Here is a 26,267-nt window from a genome sequence, read left to right as displayed (position 1 = left end):
ATGTGGTACACAGAGCATTGGGGGACATTTCAGTGCAGATCTTCAGAGAATAGCAATCACTCAAACGCCTTGATTTGCACCGCTTCTGCACGTTAGGGTTCACTGTAGGATAGCAGCGAAGGGAAGCAGTTCCTGTTTCATTATACAATAGTTCTCACTAACTCACTGCTCAGTTGCCATGTGACCTATTCACACAGACCCAGTACTCTTCTCCCAATGGACCTTTAACAGCACAAGCTAAAGGTGTTACAGATATTATACATCTATGGCTACATCTTACATTCGTGCAGGATTAAACTTGACAGGTTAATATGGTCATTTAATTACACAAGCAGTCAAGACCTCTAATGCACTAGCCTAATTTAAGTCTGTTGTGTAACCTCTGCTTTACACTCTTGTTCTAGCAAGTGGCACGTCTTGGCAGAGATCATCACCATGACTGAGAAGGAGCTAAATATGGATTCACTAACAGCAATGCAGCAGATCAGGCTTCTCAGACTTTCTGCAGCCAGTGTGACCATTCAGTATGAAAAATTCACTGACACTATTATTTTATTAACAGAAATAAAATAGGCACATTTAATAAATATGTATACTGTCATATGTATTTAGTGATAGTAATATTTTTATTTATTTAAAAAAAAAAAGATTTTATGCAGAAAACCTTTATGATCTGAAGAACCATTAGCTAAGCCAAGAACGCTTGGAAAAATATTTTCTGTCATATGTCATATTAACTTTTTAAATTGGTGTGCATTTTAAACAGGCAAAATATATGTTTATTACTGAGCTAGAGATGGAATCGAATAAAAATACATAATTCAGATTCATCAAACGTGCAGTCAGATATAAAGCTTGCAAGACAAAGAATGACCACTAACATGAATGAGAACACTGACATGAATGACACTGCATTTATAGTGATGCATTTCATTAACATTAGTAGCTACCTAGTGGGGCTTTAAATTGAAAAAAAAAAAAACCTTATGTGATTTAAATAAAATTTCTACAAATCTTTATTTTAAAAAGTAAAAGACTTCAGAGTTTTGACCACAGTAAGTAGTTTTTCCCCCAAAGAAATATGTTTATGTGACTGATATAATTACAAAACCAGTACCCAGTAAATACCATTAAACAGCAACTGATACTGATCTCATAACGTCGTTAAAATGCTTAAAAATGGCAGCTCACACTGTGATAATAATGGCAGTATATAATGAGAGCAGCCCTTTTAAAATATTCAAAGCAAGTATTTTGTGCTTTGGGCAGCAGCATCTGTGATTTTTTTCTGAGCGCGGAGAAAACGAGACATTTCAGATTTGGTTAAAAGATGCAGAAAAAAGGAAAAGACATTTACTGAGGCCACATGCTCATTTAAAGAGACTGTCTGGCTCCTGCATTTCTCCTGTCAGTTGTTCCATGGAATTACATAATTATTAAGGGGAAGAGAATCAAGTACCTGAAACAGTCTCGTCCTGATGTCACCAGCAGGATTAACTGCAGAGGTAGACAGCAGATTAAAGGCCCACAATGAATCCTATTCACCCACCGTTGTGCCCTTAAAGTCTCTTACTCTCACATTTTTCCTTTTCATCCCACCTCGTGGCAACAGTGCCGCATTAAACGCGACACATTGCCGGTGGCCTCGCTTTGCCGAATGCGTCACAGAGCTTGTTCAGGGCTCCAGTGGAACAGGAGGCTAGTTAGTCACTCAGACATCGTGGTGGCAGTGGGTGTGCATATGCTCTGAGTCATCAGGATGCATTCAGACATCCGCTCATGGTATTTTCCAGCAGTAGTTAATGAGCTGGCCAGACTGAGGCTATCGTTTATTATAGGCCTGGAGATGATGGACTCATCCATTCGTCTGGGGGTCACACAGGTCTTATACATTATCTTTGGCTTAAGGCATGATACATGACGCTGCATCACATCTGTACTTGCTTTATATAACAGCATATGATCCTATTCTATTTTTCACATTTATTTTTGACTATGGATAAAAAGGTGGTTTTGGGATCTCAAAACTGATATGAATCGTAGGAGAGTAGAAAACAGACCCAGAAGCATGGTGTGCTCTACTGTACTGTAAGTGTGAGTGTCTGGCTTGTCGACATGCAGAGTGAAAAAGCTTGTTGTCATGAGTCATATGTCTATGTGCTGCCTCTTCTCAGTCTTCGCGCACAAAATGGCCTCTGCTGGGCAAACTTATGATGAGTCATTGTAAAGTGCTGGGAAAAAAAACGCCTTTAAACATTTGGAAACAAGCACTATAATCTTTTAAAATATAAAAGGCCACCAACTGCCTCATTACCTGTTCACCTGGGGAAAAGTGAGTCTCACAGCACAGCAGGTAACTTGTGTTCGATTAAAACGGCAGCACTCTGCCTCAGTCACAGGGCCAAAGATCAAGCAAGCTTGCAAGAGGTCTGGCACAGTGTTGCAACATGAATATTTCATCAGGTGCTGTGATCTCCTGTCTGCCTGGAACTCAAGGTAATCTGCGTAAGCAGCTTTAACCTGGTGCTGAGTAAGTTGCCCTGGAACCTTCTTTCCCCTCTTCATGTGGCATGAGGACAGCAATCAAACCAGACACAGGAGAAAAAACAACAGCACAGGAACATAAACATTATTTTAGTATAGATAACATCACTATCTACATTTTGAAGATAGAAGGTGACCCTAAGTAATGGCAGCACTTACTGGCAGGAACTTCAACATCAGGGCTTCGGGCTTCATACATCCCATTCCAGTTTAAATATTATCTAATGTGTTGAAATCCCACTGCTGACTGATCGATATCAAACTTCAATGGGTTAACAGGGAGCATCTGACCCTTGACATTTGTAATTCTATTGCTCTTCCTCCAACATAGAGAGTTTAACTTTGTAAGTCTGCACGATGCTGGTTTCTTTCTGCATAATTGATTTCGCAAATGTGATTTTTTTTTAAACTTCTCTTTTTTTGGACAAGTTCAATCTGTGGTAAGTTTTTTAGTATGCTGTTTCAGCACACTTTCTCAGTAATTTCTCAATGACACGTAAAATGGACAACGAAACAGCAAAGCTAAATGTTAATTAGAGCAAAGCTTTAGGTGAATTTTTTTTTCTTTGTCTCTGGTGCACCATCACTGCTACTAATGAAAAACGTTCCTTTCAATTGAAGAATTTAAACACACACACACACACACACAAAAAACGTCCAAACATGCAGAGACAGTTTGTTGTAATAATCATTTATAATACACTTCAATATTCATTATTTACAAAACACTTTAATGTTAAAAAAAATCTCCCCACACAGATATAGGGGGGCACGGTGGCTTAGGGGTTAGCACGTTTGCCTCACACCTCCAGGGTTGGGGGTTCGAATCCCGCCTCCACATTGTGTGTGTGGAGTCTGCATGTTCTCCCCGTGCCTCGGGGGTTTCCTCCGGGTACTCCGGTTTCCTCCCCCCAGTCCAAAGACATGCATGGTAGGTTGATTGGCATCTTTGGAAAATTGTCCGTAGTGTGTGAGTGTGTGAGTGAATGAGAGTGTGTGTGTGCCCTGTGATGGGTTGTGATGACGCCTGAGATAGGCACAGGCTCCCCGTGACCCGAGAAGTTCGGATAAGCGGTAGAAGATGAATGAATGAATGAATATATATATACGTATACGTATATATACGTATATTATATATATTAATATTAATTAACCAGTCTGAATTTCATAAAAGCCTGCCATCATTAAAAAAGTTAAACTGCATCTATATCAGTATGTACAGCAGCCTCAGAGATATGATGAGCACAAAAACAAAAAGTGTGGGCTTCACTTTTCAGGCCATGGGCATCTGGTTCTGCTGAGTGGCGAGAACATTTTCTACCTCACTTTTCATCTGTCTGGGAGGCTTAAGACACATTTTCATATCCTGTTTTCGACACTGCTTTTGCCCTTGAAGTGAGGCTTATTGCTTGCTGAGGGTCAGGCACTTTGTGTGTGTGAGAGCGCACACGTGCATACGCATGTGTGTCGGTGGTTGTACTCATGCACAGTATGCATAAGCCGAACAAATAAACCCAAAATCACATACCACAGCAGGGCCTGGGGGAAAACTGAGGGGAAGTTACAGATGCAAGTCCAGTGAGTGTGTTCTTCGTTCGATCGAAGAACCCGGTGACTTATTCATAAACAGAAACACATGTAAAGGCCTGGGCTTTGATCCAGAGAACACAAGAGCATTGCAGTTCTTCTTTCAAACCCCACAAAACATTTTGATCAGTAGCAGAGAGGTTAAAAGGGTGTTCCTCGCCTGTTCCACACCCAAATAAGGGCAGGAGCATCTCATCCGTTCAGGAATGTTGCTGAGTCAGCATGGGCCTTGCCAGTAGGTTTAGTTTATGCTTGCAGAGAATGCAGAGCCAGGCCCAGACAGCTCACGTGACACCTTCCAAATGGGGCATGGGAGAAATTGGGATGCGCTGGATAAACGAATTAAGATAAAAATCAGGACCTGTCTGACCTGAGATTGATTTTGACTTCTCTACCATCTGGTTCGTCTCAGATTCCTCCAAATCCTGACCCGTGATGGTTTCATTCTAAGCTGGGGTGCCAGGAAAGAGCCAACCACAACAGTTCTTCAGCTGGCAGCTTTAGCTGATACACAAGGACATAAAGCTTGCCAGTGAAGAACTGCTGCGGGTCAGCCAGTGGGCAATCGGGCAAGAGCTGGACATTCCAAGAGATAGAGAGGATCAACCTGTAAAAAGAAACACAAACAGAAACAGAGATGTGCATAAGACTTAGCTTGGAATCATGCAAGAGCTAAAGTAATGGTAGATTTCTCATTTCTAACACACATTTAGTTTTTGATCTCTTTAAATCAGCCTATGCCAGAGGAAGTGTGGTAAAAGGAGACGTATAAAAGCTGATAATGAAGCTATGTGGATGGGGTTTCAGCTGCACCTCCCCTCGCTGCCACAGCTATGCAGGCTAGAACAAGCAGTGGAGTCATGTGCTCTCTGCCCCAGGGGGTTTTCAGTCCGAGGCAGTTTGCTACTGCTTTCCCATTTACTTCGCTTAGCTCAGCTCAGCTCAGCTTCACTCAATCCTTCCGTTCCTGCTGCTGTCAGCTCAAAACAGCACCAGAACTTTAGGTCCAACCAGAAACTGTTCGGGTAGCCTTTTCAACATTCCAAAGGGTGTAGACTGATCAAAGTTCACAAATGTTAAGAAAGCTTATTACATTCGAAATCAAAAAAGGCAAGTGAGGCCATGACAGTGTTACGCAAAACATATTTCATAATATAGAAGCAGTCCTTATAACAGAAACCTCAACGAGTCAGAGAGTCTAGAGGCCTCCATCTCAGTGTGCAGTTAAAGGTGGCTTTGTAGCACTGCATTTTTTCAGCAGTTCAAGGATGAGAGCGGGGCAGGCACAGCCTCAGTAGCGCGCTGAACCCAGCGACCCTGCAGCACCATGGAAAGAGCCAATCCACACAACTCCGGCCAAGGACAGGACACCCACAAACTAACACGCTCTCACAGGCAAACTCACTAACTCCTACACGCTCACCACACTGCTCAAATACACCCCTACAAACACTCACCCACATAAAAACACACTCTTGCCAAACAGCAAAGTTGTTTAAAGCCAGCCACACTCATTTGACCAGGTAGCTGAGGGGATTGAGCCAGCAGCGTGTTGGAGTCATATCAAACCGTGTGTCTGTTCTGTTAACAATAATTGAAATGACTTTCAGTAGCAGCTTCCACTGTGTCTAAAACAGGTTATCAGACACCCAAGCAACTGAATCACATATTGTCTGAGGTGGAGATAATGTCCTCTCTGTGGCCAGGATACGGATGTCAGAGAGAGATGTGGGCTACGGTTACACAGAGAGCAACCTTCTCTGTCTTTCTCATACACGTGACCTGCGCTGCACTACATCTTAAAACTGAACCTCTAACACACACCTCCCGCACACACTAGAAAAGTGGCATCTCTAGGGACTCATCATTTTTATTCAGATATCACAATGTCATTATACACCAATTCTTTATGTACTGTATCTTAGTGCAGTACATAAAGAATTGGTGTATAATGACATTGTGATATCTGAATAAAAATGATAAGTCCCTAGAGATGCCACTTAAATCAGTGATTTCTATATTATGATTTTTTCCCCTTAGTCTATTTGCTTTTAAAATGTTTTTTAAAACCTCACTTGAAACCAGGCTTGATGCATTTCCATTACAGCTGTCAGCATGAATCTCAGTATGAACAGGATACTACACTTTTCATAATATTTACAAAAAAATCTACATTTTGGATGTTCTACTTTTAGTTGCTGAATGATGGCTAAATGACCCAGGAAATGGGCTTTGGGACATTTTTTTTCCCTTGAATCTTGTTTTTCAGCTTCTCGTGAAGATGAGCGGATTGCTTTTTTTTTATGCTTCCATTTAATGGCCTTCTAAATTGTTGAATGTATATTGATTACTAAAATAGTTCATTTATATCTGAATCAGTCATATCTGAATTAGAGAGCTCTCTTGGCTAATATTTATATTAGAATTGTATGTTAACAATGTTTGTATGGATAAAGCTATGTAAAAGTCTGATTAAAACCATGCCTTCATAAAGAACCTTTTAAGAGAGATTTACAAAGCTTTAAAGGATCGATGTTTTTTCGCTTCCTTTCACACCAGACAATAAAAACCATTTACTGTTCAAGCAAACACCACAAAGTCTCTCCTGATAGGCTGTGCTAGTGTTTCCATAAAGCACTTCATATTGAATTCTCACTGTTCCTGGGTACATGCAGGTTTCCTTCCTATAGCGGGATACACTGCCACAAAGCCACACTCTGCGCTCGGAGCTAAAAGCTTCATTCATAAGCAGTCTGCTTTGCACACAATGAAGCATATTTAACCATAGCCCACTCTTCCTGTCTCAAACACACCGTGACTCATTCACATACGCACACTCGCAATGGCTCAAAAATCCCATTGCAGCACATGGTGTTCCAGAAGAGTCAGTGATCCTATGGATGTAGATGTTTCTTGGGAAAAGTACACTCCAAACCTCTGCTCTCTGAGAGACTTTACATAGACATACCACTTACTGTCTGTGCCCATGAACCAGCACATCTCAGGCAACTGGCTACCAAAAGAAAAGAAGCCGTTAATCAATAGCCAGACTATGTGTAATGAGAAAAAGGAACAAATTATATCATCTAGATGTGCTGTAGTTCCATTTAAGACTCAAGGTTTTAATACATACAGCATGTTACTGAACAGTTAACTCCTTAAATCTTCATTAGATTACAGCAAAAAAAAAAAAGTCTTATGTGCTTTAGAGTTGTCTTCAATCTCAACTTTAACCACCTTCACCAACTATGCAGGGGTACAGTTTAGTGACGAGACACTTTAATTAGCCCCATACCTGAGCTTACAGTTATTTAGAGAGGTCAGGGCCAAGGTGACGTGACATAATGATTAAAATCAGCCAAGTTGGAAACTCAAGCTCCCAGGACAAGAAGGTACATTCCAGCCATTCTTGCCCTGTCGAGAATGAGGAAAGGGGGGTTGGAGCGAGAAATAGTGTAGCAGGAGAGAGAAAAAAGTAGAGACAATCCCAGTGGTTCGAAAGCTTGAAAAATGTAGTCTTTCAATGTTCTGAAAATTTTGAGGTTTGCGTTCTTAAACTGTCAGTGAAAACCACTACAGCGCTGAAATACCATGAGACATGCAAAACAGAAAATGATCAGAAGAATTAAATCAGGTTTACTGTGTATCACATTCAAGCAAATTGGTTAGAGTCTGTGCTTGATTTGTGGGTCACTTAAAGTTGACAGCTGGTTTAGGAAATTAAACAGTATGTGAAGGACACAGTCTTTAATTTCATGCTTTATGCTTTTGCTCGTTTTAGCCCATTTGGCCTGAGTATCAAACACTGGATATGGTTTATGTTTCCCTCGATATCCAATGAACACTGAGAATGCAGGGAAAAAAGTTAAATCCATAGCAGGCAGACATTTATTTGCGGCTGCTGTAGAGAATAGAGGATTTTCTCAATAGAGGAAAAACAAATTGAGAGTAATACAAGTTCCTGTAAGAAGTAAATTCAACCGCTTGGATGAAAAAAAAAAAAGGATCAGTTGTGACTGATAAACCTTTAATTCAGTCACATGAGACAGCCATGTTTGTTTTACCAATGTTATCTTTCTTAATAAAAAAGCCATCAGAAATGTACACATATTGTACTCTTATTGTACCAGGCACTGTTATTGACCAGTATAAATTCTAGAAAATACATTCATGGAGCGTGTGCTTGAAAGAAATGGCAGATGATGCACAATTGATGCTGAATGTCCAGCAGCATTCTGGAGCGGCGCTCTCTCCATCTGCGCTGCTCACACAGCACTATACTGTACATGAATTATTCATGGTGAACACTTGTGCAGGAAGAAACATGTTCACTTGACATCTCTTTAATCAAACTGTTAGCTTTCCTCAGGCTTTTCCCGAGCCAAGGCAATCAAGCCAGTTCACCAGGTTAAAACCAACGGCAAGTATGACCTTAATCAGCCATCTATGACTTATACATCAAGCAGTGAATGAGACATGAGACAAAACTAAGATATTGAAAAAACAGATGTAAATGGCAGAAGGACAATGTGAAACAAAAACTCCAGAAAGGGATTATTAAGCCAAAAAATAAAATAAAACCATTACAAGGCAAGCTGCTAAGAAAGAGGATGTGTATGATCTGGATGGAGAGGAGAACAGGAAGCTCAATGAGGACTTAAACTCCTGCCTGCCTGAATGAAGCTCTGGTCGCCCAGGCTAAGCACTGATGCTGATCCTACGAGTGATAATCAGGTATACTATGAGCTTCCTGTCACCCTGTGAAATAAACAGAGCCTGTATATCCTCCTGGGGCAATCCATACAGCCCTTTTAAAGCCATCTTGGCAACCAGTGCAGCTGCTATGTGTTCTAGGTCTGGTGTATTTTCCTTGTGGAATTTAGAGGATGAACCTGATTGGTTAAAGATACCATAATGATAGGAAAAGAGCTGAAAACTACCAAAACCACCAACCTAAAACTCCTTGCAGTCCCACATTCTACCTTTGGGCAGAAGTTTCTTACACAACACGGTGATAAAGCAAGTGATTGTTAGTCATACATGTGAGCACTTCATGCATCTGAGCATCAGGATTAAAGCTGGACTGAACTTATCCACAAAATTATCTAATATTTTAATATATCTAATAAAAATAATAATATTAATACAAAAAACCTACATCTGAGCCATATTAGCACCATTTTGGTTGAATTTCAGGAGAACTGAGGCACATTTTACCCACTTTATAGAAGTATAAATGTATCTCTCTCGCCAAACCACATTCAACAAACAAAACCACACCCAATAGGTGACACACTGGCTCCTTGAGTGCTGACATGCATACCTTAAAACATAACGTAATAACAAAACTTAAAAAAAAGAAAATGGTTTTGGAATGGAATAAGTTGATTTGCTTATTATTGTGCAATACAGCCCTTGGATTTCACTCTGGCTCCCCGGGAGATGCTGCAGGCATAAAACCATGTTGTTAAATCTTATCCTAAATTCCATCCAGATACAAGAGACAATAATGTATTTGAAGAATTAATGCAAAAGGAGAAAATGAAGTGATAAACTGAAGTAAACTACTGGCTCTCTCCGGTATCCAGCCATGACTTCCCTAAACTGCTGTGTGAGAGAATAAAGACTTTGTTTGTGCTTGGTCCTGCAAGCTGCAGGCTCTCGTTTGACTTGCCAGCACCTCACACTCATCTCTCTGTAGCCTACTCTCTCGCGGTGAACTTTGCCCCAATGCTAAACACATTCTTTTAACTGCTTGCTAAACAGACAATCAAATAAACAAAATAGTTTGATGTGGGAAAAAAAAGGAAATTCCATCAGGCTTATACAATGGAAATGACTGTGAGGCAATTCGGAAGTAGCAAAGCCATTTCAGGAATTCATCTAATCTCCTGCTAATATTGGAGCTGGAGGGAGGAGACTAGAGGCTGTCTATAAATCACCCCACAGAGCTGCAGAGACCCACATACAGACACTGCAACACACAGTGTAAAACTGTGTAAGGTTAAACAATCTAGTGGAACTCACTGGCTATGTAGTTTGCAAGAATTCATTAACAACCATTTTTGAAGGTTTACACCATCAGGTTTATGCATCAATATGCAGCAATGAAGGCAACTTGTGCCACTGAAGTGCTGCTGAGGCATCTTTTTTTAATGTATGTGCATTATATTATGTAGCCATTAAATAAAATCTTATCCAAAGCTTAATCTGTTTGCTCTCTAAGCCATCCACTCTTCCTGATTTTTTTTCTGAATTATTAGCCTGTGAATAAATTATTCATATCTCTAAATTATAGAATACAGAGAATATGTCGATGGACAAAATGTTTCGTTAGTTACCATTGTCATACAGATCCCATGACACATATGGACATACTCATGTTGTAAAATAGTCATAAAGCACTTTAACCTCGTTATGTTACATAGAAAAAAAATACAAGTACGTTACTAAAGCTGTGACTCCACCAACACTGTAAAATATGAAAACTCATCCTTTCTTATTCGGTTTGCCTTTTTATCCACACCAACGATACATTTTCATCCCCTGACAATGCATGTTTTCTAATCCGCTCTCAGACCTGGCTTTTTGGAAACGCTCATGTATTATTTTCATGCGATGCTTGTGGTTCCAAGAACACTGAACTCTTTGCGATGCTGCTCTCTGGGTTAGGTATTTAGATTTCATGTCTGACTGCACTGAATGTTCGACACAGTTGTGCGCAAGAAAGCGTACTTTATGTTCATGTTGTCAAAGCAAACATGGCAGAAATTACATAAATTATACGGTCACGCGTCAGACAGCAAGTGCTGTTTTCTGTCATTTTCATGTTTCATTGCAGATGGGAAACTTAGTGTTTTCACTAGTTTTCACTTAGTGTGGAATAGACCTAGTATTAGCAAGTAACAAAGTCTGAAAACACGTAAATCATTGCATCTGTTTTAAAAAAAAAAACAGAATAAAATGAGCCTGTTTTGACGCATAGCTGTTTTAATAAGTGAACATTGTGCTTTTTTTGATCTAGCTCATGCTTGTTTTTATACATCAACATTTCATTTATCCTCACCTGCTACTTCTGGTGACTCAGATCATAGGGTTTACTGGGAGACTGTGTTAGTGAAGAATGTTCTACCACTGAAACAATGCAAAATATTTTCTTCATGCTTTGAACACTGATAAGTGGCCATTACCATAAGATGTAATCATCAAGGTTTGCTGCTTCTAGCTGAAACAACAGTCTAAACAAATACAGTCCCCAAAGCACATGTGTTCTGCGTGTGCTAGAACACCTGACAGATGGAGCTTTCTGAATTGAGGTAACAAGTAGAAACTTTGGATACATTTTCCTGGTCCATATTTTTTTTGTGTGTGTGTTCCAGACAAAAAAGTTTAACCTGTGGTAAGATATTTTGTTAAAACTGCTGTAAGCTTCTGCTTTATTGAAACATTATCTTTAAGACAAATATGAACATGTCTACACTGTGACAGCCTGGGTCTGTGATTAATAATGATACTAGTAATGTATCCTATAATTAAAAAATAGCTCTATTCTTTTAAAACGCACAGCTCCTAACCATTACTTACCCTTATGGCTAAATAGGTCATTGGAAACCAGTCATGGAATTATACACCACAGGTCTGTTCCTGCAGCTTTCTCTCCCCTCCCTCCACCCATCCTACTCTCTCTCTTTTCCATTCCTCTTTCTGTCGTTCTTTCCATTGGTCAGGTTCCTGTGCCACACATTCCGGGGATGCCTGGTACATATGGTATAAATTCCATTCAGTCTGGTGAGGCCCTCTATGCTGTCTGAACTGCTCTGTGCTGGACGGACTCCACCCTGCCTCAGAGCCAGGCCTGCATACACTCCCTCCCTCGTTCTCAAAGAGCCTTGAAGAGTCAAAAAGATTCTTCAATATGGAACAAACAAGACTGGATCAAGTGGAAAAGTTCCCTGCAACGGCTCTGTATATGTGGCTCATGTCTGTGACTGATATTCATTGTCGAAAAAAAAACCCCTTAAACTGGGCCACCAAGCCCACAGGCCATTTAATCAACAGGGCCCCTAGGAAAGATGGCACTGGGAAATTAATTTCAAATGTCTGTACATCAATGACACCAGCAATCAATACCAATTTCAAATTACTGACATCTGGGCTGCTTCCTGTTTGACTTGTCCATATGTTCAAATGTGAACATACATATGAATGCAATCAGAGACTGTAAAGGAGCCATAAGGAAAGAAATGTTTGCAAGCCCAGTTCCATCACTGACTGAATGTCCAGTATTAGTTCCCAAAGGACCACACGGCTGCACTGACAGGAAGCTCCACCATCTCAGAGACAGCAGAGCGAACTCAAACCAAATGCCTGCCTTCCCACATGGACAAGACAGAGACAGTTAACTGCCAAGTGGAGAAAATCACTTTCACAGAGAGCCTCACACACCCCCACAAAGCCTACTCAAAATCTGTTACACCAACCATACATTACAAACCAACAAGCAAAGGCAAGTCTGTGCACACAAATCCCACCAGGGCTCTTCAACCCACTCACAGGATCATTTGCAACAACTTCAGCACAGATATCAGTACTGTGATATAACTCTATGGGTGTGGCCCTAGCTAGCATTTTTCTCCTCAGGCCAATGAACACTTGCCACTAGTCAAAATTAATTTCCAGCATTCTTACCAAAAGCCACAGTCATATCCTTGAAAAAAAGCTGCTCCTACAAGCATGATAAGTTACAGGGGAATCAATAGCACAGTGCAGTCTCCAGAATGCTGTCTCACATATCTCACAGATGTTCTTCACACAGAATTCTTCTCGGCCATAAAGGAAAACAGAGAGCGAGTTAGCAGTGGACAAGTGCGGACCTGGAATAACAATCACGTTTCATTTCAGATTTCGCCATTTGAAGTCTGGCCGTCGGGAGACCAGACCGAAGAAACAGTGAGACAGCCATTTGTGGACATTTGTAGTCGTTTTTCAGTGTAGACACTTCGAGCAGCAGGCAAACATTTACTGAAAGTTACAAAAAAAATAAATAAATAAAATAAAAACCTTGTGTTATTTTGTTCACCTTTGAACAAAATAACACAAGTGCATATCTAAGATGATTATCCACTCTGCACTGTGTTATTGCGTTCTTGTTTCTTCGGGTTTCTTCTTAGCAGGTGCTCTTAGCAAAAACATTCTCGTGCTGGTTCATCCACATAAACGTTTTAACAATTCTAACCCAATGGAAAAACAACAAAAATGATTGTATGACTTATTGAATGACATATATATATATGTATTATATACCTATATATTTTGTTATATGCTTTAAGTAGATTTTAAGAAATGTACTGAATGACTACAGCTGATACTAAGACTTTGTGTGAGTATCTATTGCAGAAAGGAAAAAATTATCATGCCATCTGTAACAAATACCAATATAACTAAGCTTGTCAGACAGTTCTATCAATATCACCCTGCTTAGTGTTGTTTTTAAAATTGCCAGTTACATTTTGAAAAGAGTTAAATAGGTGTCTTTAAGGATGATTTAATATTTTACTTGCTAAACTCGTATTGTCACTTTATAATTTTGAGGCCAACATATACTAGACATCTCTCCATAATAAAATTTCTGAAGTAATAAAATGGATGAAAACCTGATTATGTTGTTAATTCAACTGCTTCTTTGTTGTTTTTTTCTTCCTATAATCATTCAGCATTTCAACTCTTTTATGCAGGATTAAATAGAAAAGAAAAAAAAAAAACATAGCCATTTGCTGTTTGATTTAGTACAGTATAGTATACTAGAGCGAATGATTAATCAGGCCTAATTTTACTGAATATATAATCAGAAGCCTTGTATAAATTGTAAATATATTGCAGACAGGTGGCTGGTTAGCATAAGCATCATATTCTGTTTTGTGCTGTTTATTCACTGGCTGTTTTGCAAAACAGAAAGGAAAGCTGGGTGCCACATCTGTGATCCAGCTGCCATATTGGAAGCAAAACAGAGCCAGGTGACAAGAAAAAAATACAACATAAAAATGTATTAGTAAGCTCTTGTGCCACAACAAGCCTCTGGAGCTGCTTTGATTAAGTTGTCATAGTTTATCAGAGTCTACGGTAATGTACAGGAGCAGAGAAACTTCTATTTCCTAACAAAATAAAAAAAGAAATCAACTTATTCGCTGGTGAAAGGTTCTGTCTTGTCTATAATGTCCAAACTATTTATGTTAAGATATGTTGACTATGAAGGTCATAAGCCATATGAATAATATCTGTTTTACACAAATCAAGTTCACTGATGCCTCGTGCCCTGTGGATGTGGACATTCTGATCCTGGTAGATGCCACTCCCAGCAGGGTAGAAATGTTTCATCACGGGCCAAAGGTGATCAGTCAGTATAACTTTGTATGATTTACAGTAACCCTTCCCTCTAAAGAGCCAGATCGTCGCAGATATACCCCGTAAATCGTAACAGCGTCAGCAGTCTTTCATGTCATGTCTAACCCATGTGAACAGTAAGTACTAGGCCTGTGATAATAGGGTAGGCTGGTAAATGGCGTACTATTTTCACATACTGTTTAGTACAAAAGGCTTATGTTTTTGGGAGCTGAAGTGCTTTTTTTTTTTGGAGATGCGTAAGTAGCCTTGTAAACATTTTAGCCTGCGTAGTCATTAAAACTAGTGTCAACTGACGATCTATCACTACTGTGTCTATAAATTATATTAATCTCAATTAACATTGTATTAAAGAGAAATAATCATTGTTAATTTTATTACAGTTGGTGTTCTGTGCATACTTTAGGTATTTGACATGGCTTGGCTGAGTAAACAGTAATGACTTCTACTTTTATATATAACAGTCCATACCTTTATATCAGCAGGCTGTCAGTCAGACAAGCAAAAATCCATTAGGCCTTGCAGCACTGAGGAGCACAGACGAACATTTCTACTGTTTACACACTATGTATGAACTGGACAAAAAAGAAAAAGTAGTCTTTGAAAACTTGTGCTGACGTAAAAGAAAAACAAAGGAAACAAGAAACTTTATATGGGGGAAAAACTTGCTCATCCATAACGCAGTGTAAAGGGTGGGGTCCTGAGAGGAATCAGTGTCGATGCATAGACTACATAACCGACTCTGCTCAGCTGAGAGGCTTCAGACCTTTCAGTTAAACAATTCATTCACTTGATTTATCAAAACTAACTAATTAAACAGAAGAAGGAAACCTGACGGTCATCCGTGTGCACAGCCCTTTAACTTTTATCAGATGAGATAAATATATATATATATAAAATCCCTAAAGAGGGGAAGTAGGACAGAAGCCGTACCATATGAAGACAAACACGTACATATTATACTGGGTCAAGTATAAAACACTATTATCATTCATTAATTCCAGGAACATTTTGGAGTCTGGATCACAAGACTGTAGCAACAACTTCCCTCAGAGCACTGACTGATATCTAGACTACTTACTTTCACAAGACAGTCTCCTTCAGCACGAAACAGTGCGAAACTTCCCCCCAGACACAGACTTTGTTGTCCGTTTGGTTGTTTAATGGAAGCCCCGACATGACTGATCTCCTCTCACCGACTCCACGCCCTTGTTACCATTTCACGTCTCTTTAACACGTCGACTTTCCTCGGTAATTACACGTTTATTACACGTCTGTTACACTCTGGTGTTGTTTCGCAGCCCTGCAACATTTTCTTTCACACGTCGCATCCTAAACAGCTGCCTCCTTCCTAAAAAAAACAATTACAGATTATAATCCCAGCAGATTATAATCTCAGCAGATTATAGTCACATGTCGTCAATCAACAAACCGGGTCCTTGGTCGAAAGTTGGATTCGAATGTTTTAATTACAGGTCTGTAAAACGGCATTCGCACAAAGCCACACCTTAAACCCTAAAGCCATGCTGACAGTTCGCACCGCTGCTGGAGCTCTAACACGTGTTTATACGCGAATGTGCGTGAGATGCTGCAGCAGTAACTACTAATACTACCTTGTCAACAACTGGGTTAAACAAGACCGTTAGGCTGAGTCTGTCTCTCCCACCGTGTGTCCGTCTTTCCGGTGTGTTCACGTCGCCTCCCGAAGTCTGTCCGCTTCTACTCCTCTCATACCGGCTTCTCCTCCGATCAGCTGGCAGCGTCGTGACGTCAAACTCACCAGCTGACCAATCAACTCTAACGTCAAAGACTCGTTAAGACGCCCACGTTGGAAAGCTCTCCTGATTGACGCGTGCATTCGCCAATCAAGCGCATCTACTCTGGAGTCTGTACAACGTGTTGACCAATAAGATTTCTCTCCGACCAGCGTTCCATATAAAGCGGCCAGAGGAGCGTGGATGCCAGGTTCGTGTTTTTCCCGCGTGATATGTGTACAGTTTACTTTACTAATCCCAATCTTTGGAAATAACAAAGACATCTCACGTTATAATGTTTAATTTTGATTTGCAATGATGCAATTTTTTTTCTCTCTTCTCATTTTGTCTCTTGCGTCTCCTTAGTAATTAGACCAAAGCATACAGTAAAATGCCTTGTTCACAGCTAACACAGGGTAAATCACAAAGTTAATGTTCATGCAATAAGGAAGAGTTACAAGAAGTTTTGCATTTATATCATCATTAATATCTCACATAAGTTAAGCATTTTATATCATTTCTGCACAGCTATGTCAGATATTAGCCTATTGTTTATACATTGCATGTGTAAAAAAAGCTGAGTCACTGGCTATCTACAAACAACAGGTGAGGACCTGCCTCTAATGCTTATTTCCCCGTTTTATTTATTTATTTGTTTGTTTGTTTGTTTGTAACTGTTCTATAATTCCTCCCAACAGAGTTGTCGGATGATGATGTCCTAAGTCTGTAACCTAGTAAACCAGGGGTAATGTATTCATTGATAGAGACTTTAAAGCACTTTTGTACATCACTCTGAATAGGTGCGTATAAATATACATGTAAATGTAAGTTAAAGTCAGACAGATCAGAGTATGTTTTCTATGCACGTAACTGAAGTATCTTTTTATTTCTTTTTTTTCCCAGCTGCTCCGGGCTTATTTCAGAACCAATCATCAGATTTTTCCACATAATAGACTATATTCTTCCATTACATTATCATGATTTTGCTGTTGCCGTATTGGATATATGGAATTTCCAAGAATTGGAAAACTGGAGATCCTACAAAAAGGTCCTGTGTTCTGTGTCCTCATAACCAGTTATTATGGCAATTTCCCAGAGTTGCCTTGGGGTTCAGTAGCATCTCATACACACTCACTTTGATCATATTCACAACATTAGCCAAGTATATATAATGTGTTAATGGATACACCTATACTCAGTACGGCTATGATCTAATTATGCAAACCTATATGTAATGATATTGGGCAATTTTAGGACCATTGTGAAAAATATATTTAGGGAAACTGCATGTTATATTACTTCTTCATTTCAAGTCAAGTCAAGAAGCCTTTATTGTCAGTTCAACCATATATAGCTGTTGCAGTACATAGTGAAATGAGACAACGTTTCTCCAGGATCATGGTGCTACATAAAATAAAGTCAGGGCTATGACTTAGTAAGTAGTCCTAGCCACATAAAGTGCAACTGTGCAACCTGGTGCAAACAGTGCAAGACAAGACAGACAAGACAGAGGAGGACAATACAAACAAGACAGACAAGACTTAATGACTTAATAATTAGATACATTTTAACATGATATTTAAGATAATGCCCTTTAAGACTGGCATTGGTGTTTGGGGATGGGCATTTAAATTTTTTTTAGTGGCACTGTTGTAAGATTGGCATATAGGTGATTTTTAGAAGTATGCCTGGCAACTCTGCTTGAGACCTTTGTTACCTAACCTTCTCTTCCTGCATTAATAATGTTATCTATTTCAGATAAAATATATGGTGTTTTTTTATTTAGGTATGAAATAACTCCTTACACAACGACGTACTACAGTGTTCTCGTGTAACATGCTTAGTAAAGTACATTGTCTGGTGAAAAATATAATTTCTGACATTTTTGGTGAAAAATTGTTTTAATTTCACAATAATAACCAAATTGAAGACAGAAACTTTAATTAGCTGTATAAGAAAAATACAGGGGTATTTCCTTTGAAGGTTAGGAGATATTTGGAAACTGTATGCTTTTATTATTTTATGGTTACACACAGATATGTCAATGTCAGTTACTGTGGTCACATGGGCTGGAACTGTCCAAAAAAGAAAGAAGAAATCTCTTAGTTGTTAGAAATATATGGCACCAGAGCTCCAGCGTCTAACACAAGAATGTGCAACATACTGACAAACCACTCCACCATTAGCAATTCCAAAAATTATACACACAGAGCAGCAGAAAATATATCAGCCAACTCTCTTATTACTTGTAACAGTGCAGTTTCATGCCAAAGAAATGCTATGCAGTTTAAGCAATAAATCCCACCACTAGCTGTGGAATGCACAATAACATCAGACTATAGAAAGAATATGGATTCCGGCTCATGCATGGCTCATGGGAGATCCATAGATATCTTCTTGTTGTTCCTTCCTGTAGGTATTCCTCATACCCAAACCTAGATGTACACCAGAACATATTGCAGTATAGTATCCTGTCTCTTAACCAGCCACATCCAAACCACTACTTTACTCAGAATTGGGTAAAATGAAACACACTTATTTGGTTGGAGTTTAGTAATGTTGCTGCTGCCATTACTCCAGGAATGTTAAATATTTGCTGCTGTGAAAGCTCTTAATTGAACACAGGAGGATATAATTCTAGAGGCTCAGTGGAGGCCAAAAAGTGCAAAAAGACACAAGAATAATCCAGACTTTAGTTTATGCATGACATCTGAATTGGAGAACTATAGTTAAGCTAAGTGGCAACACCTACATTTCATGCATTTTATTGTCTCTTTGTTGTATCAACACATAGTGGGTGTGAGTTTCAGATTTTTTAAACTTATTTAAGGTCCAAAATACCCCAGTCTGCCATGAATTCCATTTAGGAAATACTTTAAAATAGTATGCGCTTATCCTAGATCAACCAGCCATTCAAAATTCAACCAGTCATCCTGTTCTAATTATAAGGATATTTTTAGAAGAAACAGAACTACCTTAAGAAAGCTTTGAGGACTTGATTCAACACCCTGCACCCTTGTTCTACGAGGCACAGTCCCTGACAAAGCCTCATTATGTCAGATGCACTAATGCCACCCATTCAGGCTAAGGCACTGACTTGACTTCAGGGCAGTTCTGATTGAACATACACTGTAGATATGTGTCAGTTTGTGTTTTGTAGCCTTAACATGCCCTGCACACTGGCCTGAGGATACCTTAACCCAGCTAAATGCATTCCAGGAATCCATCACTCCTTTCCAGGCAAGTGCCATCCTGTAGCAAATCAACAGCTGAACATATTTTTTACAATGGGTAAAATATTTTGAAGAAAAAAAAAAAACTGCTTTATTTTTCCCTTTTATTAATAGGTGTATTAGTGAGGTTTTCTGACAAGTAACGTATTATATATCACATTATAGACTATAAACATCCTCGCTGCCTGCTATTTTTCCCTGTCATGAAGTTAATAGGTATAAAATGCATTTGGCCAAAAACCGACAATGGCATAAATGTATTTTGTTTTACGACCAGAGTTGGTGATGCAAGTCTTATTCAAAGACTGAAAGCTGTCATCCTTGGATGAATAAATCTGTTTCAGTTCAAGTAATTTACCAGGTTTACTGGGGTGATGCGGTACCCCAACATTTAGACTCCCAGCAATGCGACTAACAATGAGATGAGAAACTTGATGTGATATCAGCTGGAGAATTTGGTTTTATGATATATTTGTTCTTTAGTAATAAATCACTTGTTTGCTTCCCCAACATTGTTGTTGAGACAGTAAAAGTATATTGAAAAAGTGCATATAGCTTTGTCTGCATCTGTGCTCAGATATCTTCATCTCTTTTTTTTCATTCTTTCATTCATCCTAGCAGCCCAACTCTATTTGCCCTTACCACAACTCTATTTGCCCTTATCCACCCTGTTTGCTCTATCGCTTAGCACACAGCGGCGTCAAAACCGGCGACTTTCACTTTAAGGGCAGACCCCCCCCATTTTTTTTTTTGCATTACATTTTTTTATTATTGGCTCTGACAGCCAATGAATGCCTGCTTCGTGAAAGCTCCAACCAATGAAGTGACGGTAGGCGGGGTTTAATGACACCAGCCCAAACCCAGTGACTCAGCACTGACGAGCTCGTGCGAAATGATGCCTGGTGTTGATTTAAAGACACAGTCCCTAGAGTCTGAAAGGTATGTGCATCCCCCCTCCCCCAACACACACCCCCCCCCCCCTCCAAAAAAAAACAAAAAAAAAAACAACAAAAGTTGCACAGTGTGAGAATTCTCAACTATAGGGAAAATTTGGACTTGTGGCAACAGCATTTAGAGAGGGGGACACAATTGCAGTTACAAACCCAGCATGACTCAGCCTTGCCCTTTCTAACCCGGACCCACATGACTGCCAGCAGGGCAGAAGTTTGGGTGTCTTTGATTTCATAATGTTTCAATGACATATTAACAGACACCAGCAGCCAGGTTCTGATTGTAACATTAACTTAACTTTGAACTTTGGGATCAAAGTCCTACAAAACTGAACTTTTCTGTCATTTATCATTCAACATATATGACAAAAAGCACAGACTATAATGCAATGGTTTCGGAAACCGTTCTAAATTCAGCAGGAACCTTGATCAGCATGTTCCTGCGCCATCAACCAGCAGTGCGGGATGTGAGTCACATGTTGTTCTAGCAGTTCCCCTTAAAGTGTAAGAACAGATTACTGTTGGCCTAGCAAACTCTGATAATATAAAGAGGTTTTTCCCCATGCATTGAAAGCAAAATTATTTATTATACTCAAGTACACAGTGAGAAACTCATGTGATGATGTTTGTGCACTTCATTTAATCATATGTGCCAATTCCTGTATTTAGACAGTCGTAATCAAATGTAATTTTTTACCACATTGGACAGCCTATGACCTCTAACAAACTCTGCATTGAGTCTGGTGAGTTATTTATGGTAATACTTATGTAATGTACTAGTGCCAAGAAAAGTACAATACAATAGAAGTTCATTAGGTTTTATCTCTGTGCTGTTTAGAAGAATTTTGATGACATAAAGAAATAAAGCCTGCATTTTTTTCTGAAAACTATCCCAATAAAATAGAATAGCATTCAGCAAAAATGCTTTCTATAAGTGATATTTTAACATTTATGATAGTAACATTGTGCTTTCTTATTCATCTGAAAAAGCAAGATGTAACACTCCCATTAATCCACTTATTGTTTGCACTTCATGTGGTGCCTGGCTGGTGGACTCTTGCCCTCTGTATGTGAAAATATCTGCCCTGGAGGCAGCATAAATGAAAGTTTTGAGAAATATTTATCGGTCTGTCAGTGTGCAAGGCCAAGGCCTGCTTACAGATAGGAGCTAGCCTTGCTCATAGAATGGAATGAGCTTGAGCTTGCTTGGGACAGACAAGAGAGAGTATAAAAACACCCATGCTGAAATGCAGATGGAATCTGCAACACTGTGTGGACCCCAACAGTGTATTATCTACAAATACAAACAAAAATGTTAGCTGATGCAGATACACAACCAGAGTGAAAGTGTTCCTGGTGTAATCATACAGTATAGTACAGTACATACTGAATAGTGCAGCATTTCTGTATGCATGATCAGACATCAGAGCATATTTCCAGTCTTTTGGTAAAACAGCAATGCAGCAAATCATCACTTCCATTCAGTTCACAAAAATATGCTATTGATTTGACCAATATGAGTGATTTCAGTCTCTTTGGGCATCCACTGCAGGGATAAGGGGTGTGTTTATCAGACTAAAGTTTAGAAAACATGTTTAAATGATTAAATGCTTTCTAGGGAATTCATGTGAATGTGCAGAATGATAAATACGTGGTTCTGAAGGGGAGAACAAAGAAAACATACATGAAGTATAACAAAGACCGAAGAGCCACTTCTCCAGTAAGCGCTTAAGCAAGCTCTACACAGGTTACAAAAATATTTGCTAATCTAGCAATCATTCCAACCCTAAAGGGTTTTAGCCTAATGTTACCCTTGAAGCACATGCTACTTGTGTTGGTATGAGGATATGAGACCAGAAAGAACACTTTAAGTCACTCTGAATAAGGAATCTGATACATGCTATAAATGTGAATAGTGTAATTGTGTCATAAAATATAAGAATCAAGAATCAATTTATATTGTAGATATTGATTTATACGTATAACAGATCGAAAGCTGAACTACAGTTATAATATGTATTACAGTCAATAGTGGAAAATTAATGTTTAAACTGACATTATTTCAATATTGTTTCAGTTCTGTCCGTTCTCGTATGTGACATTGCATACTCTAGAGGATTTAACAAAGGTTTACAAAGTAATGGCATGTGACAAATAACTGAATATGATTTTTGTAAGATAACCCAAATGCAGTCTCAGAGGAAGGTGGCAATTGTGTACAGAGCTGAAGTCTATTGGCCACTTCTATGGTTAAAACCTTTGGTCGATAACCCTGAAATTTCTGAGCAGTTGAGGCCAAATTTTAACTTTTTTACCTTTGTAACTGTGAATGGTTATGGCACTTTTCTGTTACTAGGTGAAACAGCACTTTGCTTTCTGCCTGCAGCTTACATAATGGTGCTGGTGGCTAGAGGTGTGATAGGATCTGACAGGGCACATCACAATGCATTACTGGGTCAAAGTATACTGTTCTGTGAGCTTATTCTTATATCAATCTTCCTAAATCTCACTCATCTGTACAACCTGCTTTAAACAAAACAGATTATCTTAATGTGTTGTTTGGGATCATATGAAACAAGAGCTGAGATGACCAGAGGAAGTGTCCCAACTCTCAACACTGCCTTGGCTTTGTCTGCACGATCACGGTTAAGCTGTGACAGAGGTCTCTGTGGAGGAGGAAGCTGCCATTCACTCTGCTATTCCCTATTCACACCTGTTTGAAATTCGAAACACAGCTGACAGTCTTACAGTCTGACACAGGTCCAGTAAAACTGCCAGCTGATTTTCCATAAATAGAGCCCAGTGCTCCAGCTATAGCACAGAGCTCCACTCAACACTACACATTTATATTACCTGGCATGCAGGCAAGCATGGAGGAAGCAGAGTGTTGCTTAGCTGTGTCACTGCACCACCCCCACCAACCATAGCACTGACACTCCCCTGTCCTGTGTGTGTGTGTGTGTGTGTGTGTGTGTGTGTGTGTGTGTGTGTGTGTGTGTGTGTGTGTGAGTGTGTTAGATGGTATTTAAAGCATGTGTAGATACCCTTCACAAGCACATATATACTTTTACCTAGAATCCTTTTTATTAGCTTATCATTTCAAGTGTACACATGATGGTTCAATCAGTTTATATTCAGTATAATTTTATGAGTTAGTCTGAATGTTCTAGAAGTACAATCTAGTCTACGGATGACCCTTTGCCTCACACTGTAATCAAATACACTGACCATATTAGTCCTTCCCTTCCTGTACCATTCACATGACTGAAAACGGAATCTGATCTGTTCCCTTAGTGCTGTTTCTGATGGTATATGTAGCAGGATGTGAATGTCCTTTCTCTCCCAGGTGAAACTTAATCCATGAAGAATGTGAGCAATTTCTCATAGAGATGCAGCCTAGTTGGCTCAGACTGCACAGAGAACACAGAGGCGACTTGATTTCTACTTTTGGAAGAAAAAGAAAGCAATCATTAGCATAACTGCTGATTCATGATATGCAAAGAGCCACAAAGCTTACACATTCGTATTAGTTTCCTGTTACAGGCAAGTCTTTAGGACAGATGAGTGCTGTTTCTTGTCATGGTGCATTTTTTTGCATTACTAATATAGAGAGATAATATGATACATATAAAATGAAAATGATAAAAGGAAATGACTCCTATCTCTGATGTTACACGATATTAAAAATAACTACAGATGTATAAAATTATGATGCATTGGACCAGCGGTTACAGAGCAACAATCAACTTTGATTGCTGTCCTGTGACACCACCTCCTGTAGTGTTTTATTCCTTATATAATACTTACATTAGGTTGGATGTACAGTGAGAAGCTGGACATTTTAACCCTCACTTTGTAGAGCTGATAAGAGTTTAAATAATAAAATCTATTTGAATTGAACGTTACAAGTGCCCAAGGCTGCTGTCAGGGTGTTGGGTTACAGTGTGACATGCAGCAGATTTAAACTCTGCTCAGGGCAAAGGCCTGTCCCACTTAAACACATAAAAGGCAACGTTCTATTAAAACCCTAATCTTAGAAACATGTAGCTATTATTTATTAAATGGCGATATTTCAATATACTGTGTGTGTAATTATTTTATTGATTACAACCCTAATAAAGTGCTTAAAAGTGTCAAGTATTCAAGCTCTACATACTCCTGTATTAAGTCCTTCTATATCTGTAATTTATTTAACTTCTTTTTAAAAAAAATTTAGATCTCTGTGGTATATGTAAATTCAGTCTTACTACATTTCCATGCAAGGATTAATCACATACAACAGAAAAAAATGGTAGTGGTATTGAGCAGTTTGTTTTGGGAGTGGTGACAAAAGGAGCAGTACTCTGAGGCCTTCTCACGCGGACATAATAAGACATAACATTTCAAAGAAAGATATGTGCTGTGCTTCTCTGGTATGCAAAAGTGCTTCATAGTTTTATCATTAGGAGTGGAAGTTCAGCTCTATGGATTGAAGAATGGAGGTGGAGGACGCCTGTCTCGTTCTCCATAGTTCCTTCTAATGACTAAAGTCTTAAGGACAGAGTTTAGATGATCTGTTTCTGCAAAGCGTTTCCATTAAATAACTGCATGTTGCAGGTAATCAGGGTAGTTATTAAATTAGGTCCTTATTTCATGTTTCATGTTAAGCAGAGAAAATACTAAAACCTACCCAAGACAGGGACTTGCTTCTGGTAACAGCCCTGTGGAATCTAAAGATCCTGTTTAGACTTTTGCAATGTTCAAAGCTCATCTGCTGTCAGTGTCTAGTCATGCTATGCAGGCACAAATCTGCATAATGGAAAAAAGATCTGACGCAAGTCTCCACGAGGGAGTGCAATTTCTCTACAGTGAAACAGGGAAGTGCAAGACAGCTTGTTTAAGCATCACCAGCTCCTTTTTTCTTTTCTTGCAAACAGCTATGAAATGTGATTCATCTGCAATCAAAGGAAGAAGAATGTAAGATCCTCGCCCCAGTTTCTCCACTGATCTGGTCTCTTCCTGCCCAGCAAGACAACATGTCACATTGCATTACATCTTCTTCTGACTGTGTGAGTCCTGCCCAGGGGAAAGACATTAACTGGCATGAGAGAGATATTTTTTTTTAAGGTGACCCCACCTAGTGTGCCTGCGTCATGCTCATGTTGGGAATTTGCCGAACTTGCCGAAGGCCACAGCAAATATTTGCTGCTTGAGTTGGAAGTAGTCACACCTGGATAGTGGAAACAAGGAACAGCTTTTGTTACAGGTCAAACAGCACAGGTGTTTTCAATGGTGTGAAATAAAGAACAATCCCAGGGAACTCGAAATAAATCCAAATAAAGACAAGGCCATTTACTACTTTTTTTTGTAACATCCTGTAAGTGGGAAAACCAGACATTTCGGATGGATAAACTGGTTAAACTTCGATTCCCATGGGATTTATGTTATATGTAGGAGCAACCTTATCATTAAACTATACTCAGTGATTGTCAGATCAAGATTTTTTTAAACAGATGATTACTGAACCCATGAGCACTGAGTCACGAAGGCACATGAACAGATTTACAAAAAACTGGAAACTTGCTGTTTAAAATTCAGGCATAGTCATGCAGTGGATGCATTTAACATGTGGGCTGAGTTTTGATTTATGCAGTGTTTCCACTGAAAAGGAGTACTAAATATACATTTCCAAGCCAAACATGAAGGGACTGTGTCTGCCACGTGTGTGTGTGTGTGTGTGTGTGTGTGTTGTCTTAGTCTGATATAGCTGCTGGTAATGGTAATGCAGTATCTAAGCATATACTTTTAAATATAAAACCACC

At 39.3% G+C, this 26,267-nt stretch overlaps 1 protein-coding gene across 2 annotated transcripts in view; it reads right to left on the bottom strand.

Annotated features, from left to right (window-relative positions):
- Nucleotides 1-16,265, bottom strand: part of aipl1 (aryl hydrocarbon receptor interacting protein-like 1) — a 28,081-nt gene extending 11,816 nt beyond the window's left edge. Inside the window, exons 1-4 of one of the 2 annotated variants that reach the window (XM_047820914.1) lie at nucleotides 16,143-16,265; nucleotides 4,502-4,738; nucleotides 2,315-2,559; nucleotides 1,460-2,231 (exon numbers count right to left, since the gene is read on the bottom strand). The gene's annotated coding sequence lies outside the window, so the exon portion shown is untranslated. Of the gene's footprint in view, nucleotides 1-1,459; nucleotides 2,232-2,314; nucleotides 2,560-4,501; nucleotides 5,955-16,142 lie in introns of those variants that run through there. The other variant, XM_027146146.2, reaches the window with a different exon arrangement.
- Between the last annotated feature and the right edge of the window lie 10,002 nt (nucleotides 16,266-26,267).

This window comes from Tachysurus fulvidraco, chromosome 11 (genome assembly GCF_022655615.1).
Source record: "Tachysurus fulvidraco isolate hzauxx_2018 chromosome 11, HZAU_PFXX_2.0, whole genome shotgun sequence".
Classification (NCBI taxonomy): Eukaryota; Metazoa; Chordata; class Actinopteri; order Siluriformes; family Bagridae; genus Tachysurus; species Tachysurus fulvidraco.
Note: the sequence above shows the minus strand (reverse complement) of the source record. Positions and strands in the feature narration are given on the sequence as shown.